This window comes from Callospermophilus lateralis, chromosome 12 (genome assembly GCF_048772815.1).
Source record: "Callospermophilus lateralis isolate mCalLat2 chromosome 12, mCalLat2.hap1, whole genome shotgun sequence".
Classification (NCBI taxonomy): domain Eukaryota; kingdom Metazoa; phylum Chordata; class Mammalia; order Rodentia; family Sciuridae; genus Callospermophilus; species Callospermophilus lateralis.
In genome coordinates, this window is record NC_135316.1 from 83,255,037 (window position 1) to 83,274,334 (window position 19,298).

Below are 19,298 nucleotides of genomic sequence, written 5' to 3' on the forward strand. Positions count from 1 at the left end.
ATGCATCTACTACTTACAATGAGTGACAATCTGTGCTGTGTTTTTATATCCATTTTCTTACAACTCTATGAGGCAGGTATTGAATTTCCATTTACTAGTTAATAAACCTGAACACAGGACACAACACAGCATATGACAGGAGTCAGAATTCAAACAGTCTAGCACTACTAATACTGAGTATCTCCTTTACATGGAAGGAAGAGTCCACACAGTGGGCACTTCAAAAGGTTTCCTTGAATACAGGGAAGCCTTTTCTAAAGTAAAGGGAAGAGCTCTCCTCTCTTTGTACTATAGTTTATGGTAAATTTTGAAAAGGCCTTTCCAAGGCCTCCTTAAAAGAGCTGAGAGTGTCTGGGAATCCCACTTTAGTAGTATCTCGTAGGGAGCTGGTACACTCCTCCACTGTGGACTTCCTGCTGCCAGGGCCTGGTCCGGAAAGTGGAGAACGGACAAGGCTAGAAGCTTCCTTTGCAGCCAGCACAGAGCAAGCCCTGCTTCACATCTCACTCCACCCTCCCTTTACAGCTGCATCACTTCCCTTGGGGCCATGGACATTGTTTGTTGTTTGTTTTTCCTGTGTCAGTGGAGTAATCCAACCATATGAAAGAGAAATAGAAGGGAAATGAGCAATTAAAGAAAAGCAATAGTAATTTAGATAATTTTATTTGGGGTCTAACCTTAGGTGAATTGATTTCTCTCTCATGGCTCCTTCAGGATTTTGGATCTATAGAAACAATTTTGGGGATGCAAAATGGTTTTGAGATATCTGTTCAAATTTAGCTTCTAAAAAAAAAAATCACGTGGGAATAGAGCACCTTGTAGGTGTCTATTACTTAGTAAATCAGACTTTGAAAACAGCATGGGGCTGTGAGTTTAGAAATGGTTCAGAAGTTCTAGGAAACCCCTATAGAAAACAGCAAGAAGCATTCCATGGATTTATTGAACACTTTCTACCATTGGATCATTAAAGCATATTTTCACTGTGAAATCACTAGTGTTGTGTAAGTCTAGAATTCGTGGAGTGATTTGTCTTCTAAAAGAGTTGACATGTCCTTGGCAAATGCTTTCAGATGCTATGGATTGATGCCACTCAGAATTCTTAGCTCAGGGATAAAAATCAAGACGTAGCATGCATAAGATACATTATGCATGATATCAGGTAAGAAGTTAGGGAGGTTATTTAAACAATTTGTGTTTATATGCTGCCCATCTTTTAATGAAAATTCATTCCAACCCATTAAAAATGATCATTGAATCATCAAAAGTTTTTGTCCCCTGATAGACAAAAAAAAAGCAGTGTTTAGACTACCTAAAGAATATATTTGACTGAAAGCTGCAAACAAATGTAACTTTGGGTCATCTCTGGGTCCTTCTGAAGTCCCTATGTGCAGAGTTTAGAAGGAGCACCAAGAGGGTGGCCAGGGGGACAAAGTGCTCTCCGTGGCTCCAGTTCATCTACCAGCACTACCAGGCTGGGAGTTGGGGCTAGGCATGCTGTTTCCTGACCTACCCTTTCCTCCAACTTTGGATGCCAAGATAAATTTTTCTATTCTGCAAATGGATTTCCACATAAAATGGTTGAATAATGAAACTTAGGAACAAACTAAGATAAAAGTATATAATAACATCTGCCAATTTTACTTTTTAAACATTATTGTGAAGATGTAATCAAATACAACTTAGCAGTGAACAGACTTTACAAGTTGTACCAATCATTTATGTAAACCTGAAACATAGAGGAGGCTGTAGGTGCAATCTGTGAAGGACATTTGGCAGCAAATGTGCATTTTCTTTCGTGTTTTTTTCCACAATTTAAATTTATTAAACTGGATAATGACTAAGTAATACACATGTATCTATATATTGCATACATAATACATACACATATACATATATATACACATATATATGAAAACATATTATTGTGTGTCTATGTATATAGGCCAATATACATTTTTTTTAATGGAGTAGATCTTATGAATAAGGAATGGGGGGTAAGCTGTGATTGTGTTTATAATACTCTGGCATAAGACTCTAGCATTCATTTAAAACTTCCATTTACGTGCCATAAAAAAAAGGATGTCATGTGATTAAAAGAAACCACTGAATCCTTTGGTGAATTGCATTAGGCATCATTCTGATGACAAAGAGAAAATAGGTGTGAGATTTTTCTAAATACTCAGAGGGTTAAATGTAATTAGTGGTATGGCTGAGGAATACAGCTGATATTATCAAGCATTATTTAATGTTATTTACAATTAAACACAGATATTTTAATAGGAATTAAATACATTTTTTAAGAATTTCAAAATAAGTCCATTGTATAAAGTAAAAAGTAACAACTTGGTTCAGTGACACTTGTGGCCATTTGAAGTGATAGCTGGAATTTTCTAGAACTAATGCTGTGTTTATTTAGGTGTTGGGTTATCATTTCATTGATCATTATTCATTTTCATTAATGTTTAATACGTTTTTAAAAGAAATTACACCTTTCTCATTGACTCTTTAGAAGGAATGAAAAAGAATTAGAATATAGTGATCAATTCTCAGGAAAGCACTAAGATAAATGATTGGTTTTCCTCTGAAATACATTTTTTTCCTAGCAGAGTGAGACCTAAAAAATCAGAAGGCTGGAAAATGAAGTATATACCAGTAAAGAGAAATTGTTAAATTTGTTGATAATTTTACCAATATCATTTTTTAAAATATTTTTTAACAATACCTTTGTTTTATTTATTTTTATGTGGTGCTGAGGATTGAACCCAGCACCTTGCCCGTGCTTGGCAAGCGAGCGCTCTACCCCTGAGCCACAACCCCAGACCACCAATATCCTTTTTTCTACAAAGGCACCAAAAGCTTTTGCTTCCCCTTTGATTCTAACCCCCGCCCTTGTTTTTGGTTTGAGGGATGGCATACTTCTATTTTGTATTATACTTGAATGATTCAATTTGATACAAAGATATCTAGGTTAGAATATAGATATAGTGGAATGCATGCTAGAATATAAATAAAGTAAAGTCAATACTATCCTCCTAGTGATTTTCTGAATAAGATTCATGGTTACATTGTAATTTATATCAACATGTAATAATAAAATTCTGGCAGGATGTTATAAATTAACTCAGAAGGCTCTGAGTAATACATCTAGTCAAATTAGTGCTGAATATTGGTGATCAATCAGCTCACTAGGCCTAGAATAAATTCTCCAGAGAAAGCAAGCAACGAGAATGGTATAGGAAATTACACAAGAACTGAAAAGAGCTGGGTACAGTGGCTCATACCTGTAATCATAGAAACTGGGGAGGCTGAGGCAGGAGGACAGCAAGTTCAAAGCCAGCCTCATCAATTTAGTGAGGCCCTAAGCAACTTAGTGAGATCCTGATTCAAAATAAAAAATAAAAAGTGCCGGGGATGTGGTTCAGTGGTTAAGTGCCTCTGGGTTCAATCCCCAGTACCAAAAAAAAAAAAAAAAAACACCAAAACTAAAGAACTGATGTTTTATTAAAGCCTCAATGCCAAATATGCTATCTGTTCTTCGCTTGTATGTAAACTGCCTACAGTGTATTGATTATATGGATTAACTACAGGTTGACACTGCCACTATCTATCAGCACTGCTGAGGGCCATTTGCAAAATTCGCATACTAAATGCAAAATGTTGATTCTATTATAATAATAAAAATTAGACTTCTTCAGCAACATTATAGTTAGGAATTCTTTTGTAACGTATTATTTAAATATTTTAATACCTTTATTTCACTTATTTATTTTTATGTGGTGCTGAGGATCGAACCCAGGGTCTCGCACGTGCAAGGCGAGCATTGTACCACCAAGCCACAGCCCAGCCTGTCAGGAATTCTTTTATTGTGACCATTACCTAAAACTTTCATGGTGGATGATTTTCTTTTTATTTCAAATCTAGTAAAAATGTATCCCCATAGCCTGGCACACAGGTGAATGTTTGTAATCCCAGCGGCTCAGGAGGCTGAGGCAGGAAGATCTCAGTCAGCCTTAACCAAAGCAAGGCGCTAAACAACTCAGTGAGACCCTGTCTCTAAATAAAATATAGAACAGGGCTGGAGATGTGGCTCAGCGGTCAACTACCCCTGGGTTCAATCCCTGGTACACTCCACCCAAAAATGTATCACCCATGACAGCATCTTTCCTTCTGCCCTTGCAACTATAATTTTTAACTATAAATTACTTTTTGCTCACCAGATATTATGAAACACTTAAACTTTGTCTCACAGCATGGTTTTTTGAATCTGGGAAGTGCTGAGTTTTACATAGACATTTAATGAAATAAAAAAAATTTGATAGCTTATAATCATTCTATTCTAAAAATATAAAACTTCAATTAATCAAAATGTAAAATGTAACAAGTAGAACTATCATAGAGATTTGATTAAAATAAAATACAAATATTCAATTTTATTTCCCACCATCATCTCTCCATGCACTACTTACATAGGAAGTAGTAAGACTAGGAAGAAGATATTCAGACTTTTAGAGAAGAAAGCCAAAATCATGCTCTTTTAAATATCTACCTAATTTTAGATAATTGTGGCTTTAATTGAGCATAATACTTGGGTCTTTTGAGAAATTAATACCTGTCTTTGCCTTAAAAGGAACATAATATATTTTGAAAAAATCACTAAAAGTACTTATAATATTCAAATCCCCAGAACTTATGCTAGCCAAGGACTTTTGTGTAGGAAAGAGAGTACCAAGTAATTCTTGCTCTCCACTCATAAAACAGGGTGATTTACTGAACATTTCTCTGGTCTGGACAGAGCACTGATTTCCACCACTATACACATTGGGATGACAGGAACTTGGGATCTAACTTACAAAGACTGAAGTTTTTTTGCTGTCATCTTGCTGTCATCAAAAATACAGGCTTATATGTCAAAGGGATTTATAAAGAATGCCAACTGAGTTAATCATTGCCTAAGAAGATCTGAATCTCTCTACTTGGGTAACAACAACAGTCAGACTAGGATGGGAGAGGTGTTAGAAAAGAAATTCTTTTCCTGCTCCTACTGTATCATATACAGCCAGTGAGGTGTTGAGAAAAGGTGAAGAAAGATTAGGACATGATACTCAGTGTCTACTGAATGTAACAAGAAAAGCTCTTTCAGGTGGGCTGGGGTTGTAGCTCAGGGGTAGAGCTCTTGCCTAGCACGTGTGAGGCACTGGGTTCAATTCTCAGCACTACCATTTAAATAAAATAAAGGTACATTGACAACTAAAAAATATTTTAAAAAAAGACTCTTTCATCATCTGGCTCCGTGGGGTAGACCATATCCAGGACTATGAAGAACAACGTAGAATTCCATAGACTTGGCTCTTTACAAAAACCCTTCCTCTTTTTTATTTAATTTTTCCTTACTTTTTACCTTTGTGATAATATATATTATAGTCTTATCACATCAAAGTGGGTTTAGGTTACTAGGGCATGTTGAAATACTGTTCCAAACACAATGTCACATGGTGGAGAGTGGATATGTTGAGTCTCTGTAGGCACCTCTGAAGGCAAAAATCAGTATGCAGTGTAGCAGCAGGTCAGTGTGGAATAAATATCAGCAAATTAACTTTTCCCTAGCCTGTAAAGGAAATCTTTCCTAAGGGCTAGGAAAGGGAGAGTGGTAGGAAAGTGGCTTGAAAGCTGGCCAAAAGAAGGTCTCAGGGGCCCCATTAAAACAAGCAGACAGTCAGGAGTATCTGAGGATGCAAAGAAATAAGGGAAGCTGGGATTTGGTGGCTAATGAGCCAGGGACCAAGGGAGCAGGAATTTGCAATTTGGATCAGCAACTGCTTTGCTGGGTCATTCCAGGAAACTCACTTCATTTTTCTATTCCTCTGGCACTTTGCCTTTAAAACAAGCTACTCAAACTTACCCCATGGGGCAGCTTTGAGAAACAGATAATAAAAGCAAGCTTGAAGACTTTTGCAAATATGCAAAAATTATATAAATGTGAAATAATAACAAGGTCTGTTGGCACAGACTACGTAAGTTATATCAGATTCCATAAAAGGCTTTCATTTGCCTTTGACATGCATTTTATTTCTTTTGTATTCATAAACCAAATGATAGCAACCTTGAATTACCTATCTAAAAGATTTTTGCAAACTTTCTGAGATTGTTGCCACATTAGAAGGAAATTAAAGATTCACAACACAAGATAGTGTTTCTGATAGAATGAGGCCAGGGAGAGAGACAATGAAACAGTATTGATTTTTTGCCCAGCTATTCCTTGGATCTTGAGAGCTTAGTAAATGGTGTGAAATGCAGTATTTTTTTCTGTTCACTTTATATTCTTACCCACTTAAAGGTATCAGTTTATAGAGTATATGCTTATGTCAAAGAATGCCATGCAGTGCCCCACATTATCTTCATATATATAACTTATCAAATTTAAAATAGATTTAACCTAAAAATCATAGTGTTTTCCTAGAACACATGCATATTTGTTTTTAGACGTTAAGAAAATGAAAGCCCAATTAAGATTATCACAAACCATTTTCAACACTTCTATTAAGGCCAAACCACAAATTTGGCTCCATCTGGAAATCTCTAAAAAATAAGTTGGTATATTAAAAAAAAAAAAGAAAAAAAAGAACTGACTGACAGCCTTAGTTTCACTTCTAAAAAGACAACATGTAAGAGCAGCTCTTGGTAATTTCATTGTTAGTTTAAACAGATATCTATTCCACAACATTTGAAATAAAAGTTTCCAGTAAATCCCAGTTAAACTGTTGAGTATATTTATTGATTTACAAATGAGCAGATGTTGTTGTTGCTTTATCAATGAAGCACAGTTAGAAATGAAATCAGCACTTCTGGATATAAAGTCTTTTTTATGGTGGTGTTTGGCTGGTGAAGTCATTGTAGTCTGTTTTGGAGGAGTTGACGGGGACTTAGTAGAGAATCCACAGCTTTCAGAAGTAGAGTTGCCAATTAAATGACTTAACTCCAGGCTCCTGCCTACCCAGGCAGTCCTAATCTCAACAAAGCTAGCAAGCTGCTGGTGACCCTCTTGTTAAAAGGGTCTACACTAATCATAATTGCATAATAGATATTACATATTCACTATTGGCACTGAGCAAGTATCATCTCACATAATCCTCACTACCCAGTTTACAGAGAATGAAACTCAGAATTGGAATTTAGGTGAAGAGTTATGCAGCTTTTCCAGCATCAGACGTAAGCAGGAGACTCATACTAGATATGAACACAGATCTGTCTGATTCAGTGGTCTCTGTGCATTCCCTATGAAGTAGCACTGACCTGGGGGAAATGGATATACACCCATTCAATGGTGTCTCCATGTAACCATGGAGGTGTAGGCAAAGAAAGGGTTAATTAGGTGCACTGTCTTCTTCTCAGCTTTCTGATTTCAGTTCTTCAAAGAGTCTTGATGTCTCTACGGTGTTTCTTTGCACAGAATGGGTTGAGTTTTGCCAAATCTTTACTCTGATTATGAGATTCAGGACTTTGACTTGGTAAGTGAAACTGGAGTTAGTTACCTTAATGCCAATTAGAACAGATAGATTCATTTCAAATAATTCTGAGAAAAAGAGAAAGGACCTGTTCTAACTCAAACTTCATACCCCAAATTGAACTTCAAAATTGCTCAGAAGACTTTTTTTGTTACCTGGAATGGGAAAAATGACTGGGAGAAAAGCAAAGCCATTATTAATGAACAGTTTCATTAGTACCATGTACAAAGGAGAAAAAAATAAAGGAAATAAAGGAAGTTGCATCTGTAGTTCAGTTTCTGGAATAATTAATAGGAAAATATTGTGTGTGTGTGTGTGTGTGTGTGTGTGTGTGTGTGTGTGAGAGAGAGAGAGAGAGAGAGAGAGAGAGAGAGAGAACGCATGCTGGGGTTGTGGCTCAGTGGTAGAGTGCTTGCCTGGCATATGTGAGGTACTGGATTCGATTCTCAGCACCACATAAAAATAAATGTCTATCAACAATTAATAAAATGTTTTTAAAAGAGAGAATGCAGTAACAGAAAATATGTTTTCACTCAGATTTGTTTCCTTGTGAAGGAAAAACTACTGTCTAGGAACTAGCTGAAAAGTAAAAAAATAAATCTCAGTAGACTTACCTTATAGTGCTAAGATCCATTTCTCTGCTATGGTTATTTTTATTTAAGAATAGACAGAGGCCCCCTGTGGAACGCTGGAGGTTGGGCCACAAATGACACAAACACATACACAGGAAGGTCCAAACTAATAGCAGGTTTGGGGTTCTCACATTCAGAAGGGACCACTGTATCCTCTCCACCTTTTGACCTTGACTACACTTATGAAAAATGGCAGCTTAAATCTTTTGGTCCTTAGGTAGAAAAGAACATAATCCATGTGTGATTCTAGAGGCACCTTTCAGCAAGTAGATGGATGAATCCTGCCTGCATTTTGAGAACAGATAACTGACAACCCCTAGCATAATGCTTTACACATACATAGTAGCTACTTAAATAATGCTTTGTCATGAAGAAATAAGTACCCTTTATAATCATTAAAATTCAATAATTACACCACTTGTAAAAAAATACCAAACTACTTTCTAGATTTAAGCAGAAAAATATGATGAAATGTTACTATTTATGACAAAAAGGGTAGTATAATGATCTGAAAATAGAAAACACATCAATATTAATGAAGGTTGTATCAGTCTTATTCCATTTCTCTTTATCAAACTAATTTTTAATTTGTGTTTTTCAAAGTGCAATGAGTGAATAGAAAATATAATGGAAAGTGTAGACTTCTCAACATGGGGTTAAATACAGGTAAGCCTCTACATCCCAGATTTGCCACTCTCAGTTGGGTCATATGTTGAACTAAAATATATTCTTTCATTTAATAATGATGACACTAAGACTGGTGGTATCTAAAGTCACTTGCAAAGATGAAGAAAGAGAGTGGGTGACATATTTTGGGGGTTGATTTCACAGAGTAAGCAAAGGTTGTATCATTCTGCTGATAGAAAAATACTTCACTTCTGATTCTAAGTGGGAGTGTCTTATAATAATAAGACATCTCTTTTGAGATGTTAGAAATAGCTGTATTTTCCTTTTGCTTTCTCCAGGTGTTTTCTCATATACTGGAGATTAATTTTATTTATTGGTCATTTGTACCTTATTGTGTTTTCTATAATCATATGTGTGCGTATAGCTAAAAGTCTGTGAGAGAATAGAATATTTGATTGGAAGATGGAGTGAGGTTTGTGGGACTGAAGGAAAACAAGATCTATCTAGTGGAGGGAATGAAAGGATTGGGAAAACTTCTACCCTTAAACAAATTTTTTATTTGTCCCTTTCTCCTTCTCTGTCTTTAGAATAATCACATGTCCTTCTGAAATAGTTATAGTTTATACACAGACAATTCTAAGAGCCTCCCATTTGAAATTTTCATGCTTATATTCTACAAGTAACAAAATGTAAGCCCAAATCAGAATAGAAAATTTTTAAAGAGATTTTTTTAATGACCATGAAAGTTACATATATTTCAGATTTCTTTGGTACCCTTAGGTAAATGAAGTCATCTTCAAAGAATTAAAATAATTCCTAAATGTGTCCTTAAACACTATTATCAATTTTCTGCATAAGACCAGACATCCAGGTTTAGACTAACTTTTCAGAGTATCTATAGATTATACTTGTAGCTAAGGATAGTCTTGTTTGCCACCCACACTGTTATCTCTGTAAAGATGATTTCTTATCACTCTTTCAAACATGAGGCAGCTAAACCATCTCAGCTCCCATCCGTCCTCTGCTCACTTCCATGCCCAGGCTTGCTCCTACTCAGTTTTCAGAGATGGAGCTCTGCTCTGCCCCTCCAAAGGGAAGGGCCAAGCCACATCCAGAAAGCAACAGAGCAGCCATGACTGCCCTCAGGATGGGCAGTGCCCACCTCACCTCTCAATTCTGCCAACATGCCCCAGGCAAGCAGGGTGACAGCCTGCTTGCAGGAATTTTGACAGCCTGCACTTGCTCTTGTGTGGAAGGAAATAGCACATTCGAGCACTTAAGCCACGAAGCATATCACAAGAGCAGGCAGCTGTAGTGAGGCAGGAAGATCTAGTTGGTCTTGTGTGTCCCAACTCTGACACTTGACTAGGCAGCTGACCTTGGGCAAGTTGCCTTGGACTAAACTAAATTGTCCATGACTAATCTAGACAAATTGTTGTTGAGATCGAAATTTTATCCAGCTCTCCAGTTATTTACAGAGACTCACTTAGTATTTGATAGACATGATTGTGCAACTATTGCACCAGCTTTAGGAGATTGGAGGGAATAAAAGCTGTATCCAAGTGTCCCTTTGTCCACTTTTTTCTTGTTGAGTATGTGTATGTGTGTGTATATATTCAGTTCTGGGAAAGATGTTGGTGATTTAGAGATGAGTAAGACCACTGCTGACTTTAAGGTTTGATGATATGGGTAGGAAAAAACCCTCAACTATTCACCACACTATGTTTTAATCAGCGATACAGATGATACAGATGCTACAGATACAGGTTGGATTCAACTACTGAAAAACAGGAAGTCAGAGCCTCACTCTGCCTGCATCAGGGACCATGGGTGTCAACGATTGCTCACAAACACTTATGAAATATTTTCCAACAAGACATGCATCAGTTCATTCATTGTTATTGTCGATTAGTACTCCATTATATGAGTATGCCACAATTTGCTTATTCATTTTCCTATTGAAGGGTATTTGGGTTGTCTCTAGGTTGGGTTGCTTGGGTTTTTTCTGGGTCATAAGGCTTATGAATAAAGCAGCTATGAACATTCTTGAAGAAGTTATTTTTTTGGTAATTAAAAAAATTTAGTTGATAAAAATGGGACATGTTTATGGGATACCATGTGGTGTTTCAATACATATATATTGCTTAATATTCAAATCATTGTAAATCTGTCTCCTCATTTTGTCATATGAATAAGTCTTTAAGGCACACACTATCATTTCTATGAGTGGATCTGCTGAGAGGTGAGATATATGCATCATCATAAAGACCTGCCAAATTTTCCAGAATGGATAGATTGTATTCTACTTTCCCCAACCATGAGGAGAGCTCCAGCTGTTCTATGGATTCACCAAAATTTGGAGTACTGTGCTATCAGTCTTCCTTTAAAAATTAGCCATCTAGTTGGTGTGAAATGTTATCTCAGTTTCTTTAATTGCATTTCCCTAATAATTAATGGCATTGGGCATTTTTTTTTCAATGAGTTTGTTGATGATTCTTATAACTTCTAGTAAAAAGTGTATTTTTGACCGGGCATGGTGGTGCAAACATGTAATTCCAGCTGCTCAGGAGGCTGAAGCAGGAGGACTGCAAGTTTGAGAAAGCCCCAGCAATTCATTGAGGTCCTAAGCAACTCAGCGAGAACCTCTCTCAAAATAAAAAAAGGTTAGTGATATGACTCAGTGGTAAAACATCTCTGGGTTCAATCCTTGATACCCACCACCCCCCCCGAAAAAGAGTGTATTTTCAAAACATTTGCATGTTTTTAAAAATTTATTTGCTTATCTTTTTATTAAATGGATGGATGGATGGATAGATATACAATTAAAGAAGTTTATGTATATGCACATAAACCAATATTTTTTTCCCAGTCTGTGGCTTTCCTTTTCATTTTACTAACAAATTCTTTCCAAAAGCAGACCTTTTAATTTTTACATTGATTAGGTCCAAAGTATTCATATTTCATGTTTAGGGCTTTTTGTGTCTTTTCTAGGCAAATTTTACCTACTTCAAAGTTGTAGAATTGTTCTCTTTCTTTTCTAGAAGATTTGTGGTTTGGGTTTTTATATTGAGGTCCCAATGTTTGTAGACAGTATGGCATATTAGAACTTACATCTTTTTAAAAATCTGTATTATATTTAATTTTCAAGTTGTTCACTGCTAGCTGTTGATTTTTGTATATGTTCTTGTATCCTCAACCTTGCTAAATTCACTTTTAAGTTCTAGTAACATTTTCATAGATTCATTAGGACTTTCTACATAAATAATCATGTAATCTGTGAATAAAGATAGCTTTATTCTTAGTTTTCTATATTTATAGTTTTTATTTCTTTTTCTTGCTTTCCTGCAATGTCTGTGACCTCTACTACTTTATCAAATAGAATGATATGAACACAATTCTGTCTTGCCACAGTTTTTTTTTTGGGGGGGGATGTTCAATATCGTATCATTAAGCAAAATGATAACTGCATATTTTTTGTTAAATACATTTTATCAGATTAAAGTACATTTTTAGTCTTGGTTTTTTTATTTCTAATCATAAAAGGGCATTGGATATTGCTGGTGCCCCTTTTTTTGCCCTTGTTTCTGATTTTTTTTCAAATATAAATATGATTTATGTGATTACAAATTACATGATTCTCTTCTTCTGTTATTCTCTTCATGTGGTAAATAAAAAATGAGATCTAAAGGGCTGGGGATGTGGCTCAAGCGGTAGCGCGCTTGCCTGGCGTGCGTGTGGCACTGGTTCCATCCTCAGCACCACATACAAACAAAGATGTTGTGTCCGCCGAAAAATAAAAAATAAATATTAAAATTCTCTCTCTCTCTTAAAAAAAATAGATCTAAATATAATTGCACTGATTGCATTCTTGCCTGGAATAAAATTCATTTGTTCAGTATATTATTATTCTTTTCATATGTTATTGGAACAATTTACTTTGTTAATGATTCAGATTTTATATCTATGCTCATGAGAATTTTTGGTCTTGTTTTAAAGTCTTTTGTCAGGTTTTTGCACAGTGATCTTATGGCCTTATAAATGAATTATGAAGTACTTTCTTTTCCTTTATTTTGTGACAAAGTTTATGTAGAATTGGTGGTTTGTTTCCTTAAATGTTTGACAGAAACTGCCATGGAAACCATCTGAGTCTGTAGTTTTCTTAGCTGAAAGATTTTGAATTCTAAATTCAATTCCTTTAATATATTCCATCTTCTCAAATTTTCAATTGCTCTTTGAGTCTGTTTTGCTAAAAGAAGTTTTTTTAAAAAAATGTCCATTTTATCTAAGTTTTTAAATCTGTTGAAATAAATTTTTATCGTTTTTTATTATTCTTGGATATATAACAATATATTTTTTAAAAAATTTAGTTGTAGATGGACACAATATCTTTATTTATTTTTATGTGATGCTGAGGATCAAATCCAGTGCCTTGCACATGTGAGGAAGGCATTTTAACACTGAGCTACAGTCCCAGCCCTGACAACATTCTTATTGCTGATATTAACTTATATTGTCTATCTTTGTTTGCTGAGTACTTACCAATTTTATTTTTCTTTAAAAAGTCCCCAATGTTTGACTTTGTTAATTTCCTTTATTACTAACACATTTTCTACTTAGTTTGACCCTTTTAAAAAATTTTCCTTTCTTAGGTAGCAGAATACAGCAGTTACTAATATGGCATTATGTAAAAATGTGGATGTGTAACCAATGTGATTCTGCAATCTGTATTTGGGGTAAAAATGGGAGTTCATAACCCACTTGAATATAATGTATGAAATATGATATGTCAAGAGCTTTGTAATGTTTTGAACAACCAATAAAAATAAATAAATAAATAAAAGGAAAAAAATTTTCCTTTCTTCTACTTGGTTTAGATTTAGTTTATCCTTCTTTCTCTAACTTCTCAGGATAGAAGCTTAGCTTCTTGTTATTTTACTCTTTTATTCCAATATAAACATTTAAATTTGTAAATCTCCCTCTGAATACTTTAGCCACATCTCACAAATTTTGGCACCATATGTTTCCATTATCATCTAACTCCAAATATTTTCTAAGATTTCTAATATTTCCCTTTATATTTATTCTTTGACTCTAGGTTAATGTGCTTTAATTTCCAGGTATTTGAGAACATTTTTAGATATTGGTATTATAGTTCATATTTATGTTTTATTACATATGCTGCATTTGTTATATACTATGCTTTATTGATTTATAGATATTTTATTTATTTCAAATTTAATCTTACTCTAAGATATTTGTTGTTGCTTCTGTTTGGCAGTATTGGAGATTGAACCCAGGGTCTTGCACACTCTAGGCAAGCACTCTACCCTGAGCTATATCCCAAGCCCTTATCAAGTTATAATTACTTAAAATACATTAAAGACATGATTTATCTTGGTGAATGCAGAATATGCACTTGAAAGGAATATGTTTTCCACATTGTTGGATGTATTATTCTGTAAATCTCAACAAGGTCATTTGAATTGATAGTATTTTTCAAATTTGCTATACATCCAATTATTTATGTGTATGTGTTTATTTGTTGTATAAATTACAAAATGAGTTGTGTGATTCTTGTTGACATCATATAGTTGAAACAGTTTTTATCTCAACTCTTCTTCTGATTGGAAAGTCTAGCAAATGTGTATATAATATGATTATTGATATAATTGGGTTCAAATCTATCTTCTTATTAACTTGTTTTACACTTGTTCAATTAGTTTTTGTTTATTTGCTTGTTTTTCTCTATTTTCTTGCTTCTGTTATTTTTTTTTAAATCGAACATATTTGGTATTCCCTTTTATTTTATCTATTGCTTTTTTTCCTATACCATATCATTTTTAGTGGATAGTCTATAAATTATAATACTGTAAACTTGAATTATAAAAAATAAATTCACATTAATTTAAAATTAAGTTAATTATGTTAATAAAAGTAAAATACATATGATGCCACTTTACTTATGAAAGCATATTTATATTTACATACTCCATTTTTGGGTTAGGTTATCATATTTTCATATCCATGTTTATGCATATTATAACCCAATTTACAATGTTACTATTTTTTAAACAGTCATTTTTAGTAAGAAATTAAGAGATAGAAGATAATGTTTTATAGTTACCTATATACTTGTCATCTCCAGTTCTCTTCATTCCTTCCTCTAGGTCCAAATTTCCATCTGCCATTATTTCTTTGCAGGCTAAAGAACTTCTGTTAGTATTTATTTTAAGCAGGTCTGCTGGCAATATATTCTCAGCTTTTGTTTATCTGAATATCTCTACTTTACCTTCTTTTCAAAGGATATCACTGGAGTAAAATCCTAGGATGACATTCCTTCTTTTCTTTTTTTTAGTACTTAGAGGTGTAATTTTATTATCTTCTTGTCCATTATTTTTAAGAAGAAGGGTACCAGAAATTTATATCACTATTACTCTCTGTAGAAGTCTCTTTGTACAGATGTAATATTTTCCTGGCTGTTTTCAGTATTTTTCTTATATTAGACTTCCAGCCATTTGCTCTCACACATCTAGGTGCCATTTGTTCTGTGTGTTTATTCTCTGTACTTTATTGAGTTTCTCAAATCTGTAGCTTGATGTTTTCACTAAATTTGAGAAATTTGTGATGACTATTTCTTCATTTTTTTCCTCCTTTGCTCTACCTCGCTCCTCTCCTTCTAGGATTTATATTACATGTATGTGAGGGAGCTAGACAGACTCCTGTGGGTCCCTGAAGTCCTGTTCATGTGTTCCATCATTTTTCTCTTTTTCATGTTGGATAGTTTATATGGATTTGTCTTCATGGATTTTATATGGATTTGTCTTTCTTTTGCAATCAACAATTTGTTTTGAAATCCGTTTGACAGATTTTTCTTTTCAAATAACTTTCAGTTTTAGAATTTCCATTTTCAATCATTTTTATTTTCAGTTGATATTCCTTATCTGTTGACTCATTATTTCCACATTTTCCTTTAAGTTCTTGGACATCTTTATATTATGTGGTTTAAAGTTCTAACTTCCTAATCCCAATATCTAGGTAACCTCTAGGTCTCTCTTGACTATCTTTTTCATATAGAGTAACTGATAGTATATTTGATATTGTGGGTAACACATTATAGCGAGCTTCATTTACAAGGTCTTTCATTGAAGAAAGTTATATGTGGCCTGAAAAGCAAGTGTGGATTCCTTGAAATCCTCTCTGTCCTGCCAAACTTTGTTCCATTCTTTGTTAGGGCTGCTCTAATTCAGGTGTTTCTTTTGGTCATGAAGTATATCCCTCAGGTATGCTCTTTGTTCATATGGTGCGGTGTTTTTGAGATTCTGACCTAACTGCCTAAGGTTCTCGGAGATGCTTGACATTCTCACTGTGCCAAGATTCTGTCTTCCAGCTTTATAGCAATCACATTCTTTCATGGAATTTCTCCCTCTGAACTCACAGCATAACCCTCAGTCAATGATCCCCAAGAAACACACACACTAGGATCCCTGCTCCCCTTGGATCCCACCTTTCCAGTACCTGTTCTGAGAGTTCCAGCTGCTTCAGCAGTCCTGAATTCTGCTCTCAGCTCTCAGCAAGAGCACTCTGCACTCCTTGGGTGTTATCTCCCTGTACTACAACACAGAACAAGCAAGAAGCTCCCAGCAAGAAGCTAAAACAAATATGGGTCTCATCTCATATTTCTGTATCTTAATTTTCTCGGCTATTCCGTGGTTTGAAATCAGATTTTTTTTCCTAGCTTTACAGTATGCCAGAGAACAGATTTAACAGCAGTAACTCTATCATAGCTAGATGCAGTTACAGCTTGTATCCTCAATATCTAGCTCACAATAAACAAGCTATCAGTGTAAGATGAACAGATACGTATATCAGTGGTTATATAAACAGTTGGATTAGTGAAGGCATGGGTAGAAAAAACTTGATATGTCTTTCCCAACTTTGTTTTTTTTTCTCCTTACCACTTCTCACAATCTAATATACAATGCATTTTTATTTATTTTGTTTTGTGTGTGTCACTCCTACTAAAGTAAAAGTTTCACAATGACATGGTATAAAGTTTGCTTCATTCACTCAGTGATAGTACTAGAATAGTGACTGACATATACAAAGTACTCAATAAATATTTGTCATTAAATTTGGTTGATAAGTTGGGGTTTTTTTGGGGGGTGATACTAGAAATTGAGCGCAGGGGTGCTTAACCACTGAGCAACATCCCCATCCCATTTCATTTTTTTTTTTTTAATTTGAGACAGGATCTGGCTACATTGCATAAGGCCCCACTAAGTTGCTGAGGCATCATTTTGAATGATAGTGAAGAAATATGAGTAGAAGAAACTTGATGTGTCTTTTTTTTTTTATTTAACAACTGGAATGTTCATTCCAGGCTACACTATTCCTTGTTTGCTGTCATTTCTCATTTACATATGCCAATCTTGCAGCTGCTTAGAAACTTTGCATCCTTGCTTTTTTGCATGGATGGTTTCTTATGTCATTCAGAACTCAATTCAGATGTCCCCATTTCAGTGACATCTTCCCTGATCTAAAATAGAACATCCTCTATGCTGAGTTTCTATCGTTAACACCATACATGATTTTTCTCTACATTATTTTGTCTTTTTCATCAGTGACTCATAAGGTAATTTTTTTTTTTATTTTATAGCTAGGAAATTGCAATTCAGAGGGGTTAAATGAGGCTGATTTTCTCAAGTATGGTGTCCTGAAAGCTCCACTCTGTTCTCTGCTTAAGGTCTCCCTAGTTAAATCAAGATTTCAGCCAGGCTGGGTTCTTATCTGGAGGCTCTGGGGAAATAGCTGCTCCTAAGTTTATTTTGTTTGTTGGGTGAATGGTGGGATCCAAGGAAATCAAGGATCTGTCCACGTTATCTTACCTAATGTTTTACGTATTCACAGTGTTATCTATCTTCCTAGGTGACAAGCTCTATGAGAGCTACAATCTTATAGGGCCTCTGTAAGGTAAAACCCTGTACCGCACTCACTCTTTGGTTTTCAGTGGTCACTCAAAACATCTTTCTGGTTGCAGGCAGAATTCTAAAATGATCTCATGCTCTCCATCCCCTGATGTCACTATTGTGATTATGGTAATGCAATATGGCAAAGGGATTTTGCAGATGTAATTAGTGCTCTAATTGACTGGGCTAAAGAGAGGTAGATTATATGTCTGAGTTGTACCTAGACACTTGAGTCATTTCTAAGTGGAGAATTTTCTCTGAATGTCAACAAAGAAGGAAATCAAAGTGATGAGAAACATGAAAAGGATTTGTTGCTCCAAAATCCTTCAATGTGAATATGGGAGCCATGTGCAGGGATGAGAGGATGGCCTCTCTGGCAGCAGCAAGGGAATGAGGACCTCAGTTCTCCAGTTGCAACATATTGCATTTACCCAGCAATCAAAATAAACTCAGGAGCAGCTATTTCCCCAGAGCTTCCAGATACAAACCCAACCTGGCTGAAACCTTGATTTAACCTGTGAGACCTTAAACAAAGAACACAGTGAAGCCTTCATAGCCTCCTGAACTACAGGACAGTGAGATCACAACTAGATATCATTTTTATTTGGATTTATTTTTATTAAGCATTATAATCATAAAAAAGGGAGAATTCGTTGTGATATGTTCACACATGCACATGACATAGTTTGGTTAATTTCATTCTGCTGCTCCTCCCCTTTCCCATTCTTCCTCCCACCCCCTTATATCCTTCCCTCTCATCAACTCTTCTCCCTTCTATTTTCATGAGATTCTTCTCAGCCTTTTAAAATTTTCTCTTATTTCTCTCTAGCTTCCATATATAAGAGAAAACATTCAACCCTTGACTTTCTGTACCTGGCTTATTTCACTCAGTCTGATGTTCTCTAGTTTCAGGCAATAAATGGACATTATTTTAAGCTGCTAAATTTGCAACGATTTGTTATGCAGCATGTTGTGGTTTGAATGTGCCCTCCAAAAGCTCAGGTGTTGAAAACGTGACCCTTAAATTTGTATATTAATGATATTTGAAGGTGGAATCCTTGGGAGACAAAGAGAACCAGATAAGATTCTGAGAGTGGGTTCCCAGGTTGGCATTTGTAAGAAGAGGAAAAGAACCTTGAGCTAACATACTTGCATTCATGCCACATGATGCCTTCTGCCATATTATGTTGCAGCGAGAAGACCCTCATCAAATGCTGGAGCCATGTTTTTGGACTTTTCTGCTTCAAAAACCATGAGCTAAATAAACCTCTATTCTTTATATATTACTCAGTCTTGGGTATTTGGTTATGGCAACAAAAAATAGACATACCATACAAACTAACAATCATTCAATACTGGTGCCTTCAGCCACCTCACAGCCTCTGTCAATCTCAGTGCTGTCTCTGCCTCCTCCTTTACAGAGGTGACAGAGGACTCAGGTTTGTAATCCATTGACATGTGAGTTTGTCGCAGGTATTGGACTACGTCCCAGTTTCCTTTCTGGCTGTGAGAGAGGCTCCCTCTGCTAGAAATGTCCCTTAACAATCCCACATCTACAAAGGACCATGGAT

At 35.3% G+C, this 19,298-nt stretch overlaps 1 protein-coding gene across 2 annotated transcripts in view; it reads left to right on the forward strand.

The window, feature by feature from the left end:
- Window positions 1-19,298, forward strand: part of Stard13 (StAR related lipid transfer domain containing 13) — a 481,490-nt gene that overhangs the window by 37,453 nt on the left and 424,739 nt on the right. Inside the window, exon 2 of one of the 2 annotated variants that reach the window (XM_076872081.1) lies at window positions 11,321-11,424. The exons of the other annotated variant lie outside the window; for it this stretch is intronic. The gene's annotated coding sequence lies outside the window, so the exon portion shown is untranslated. The remainder of the gene's footprint in view (window positions 1-11,320; window positions 11,425-19,298) is intronic. 2 annotated transcript variants of the gene reach the window in all.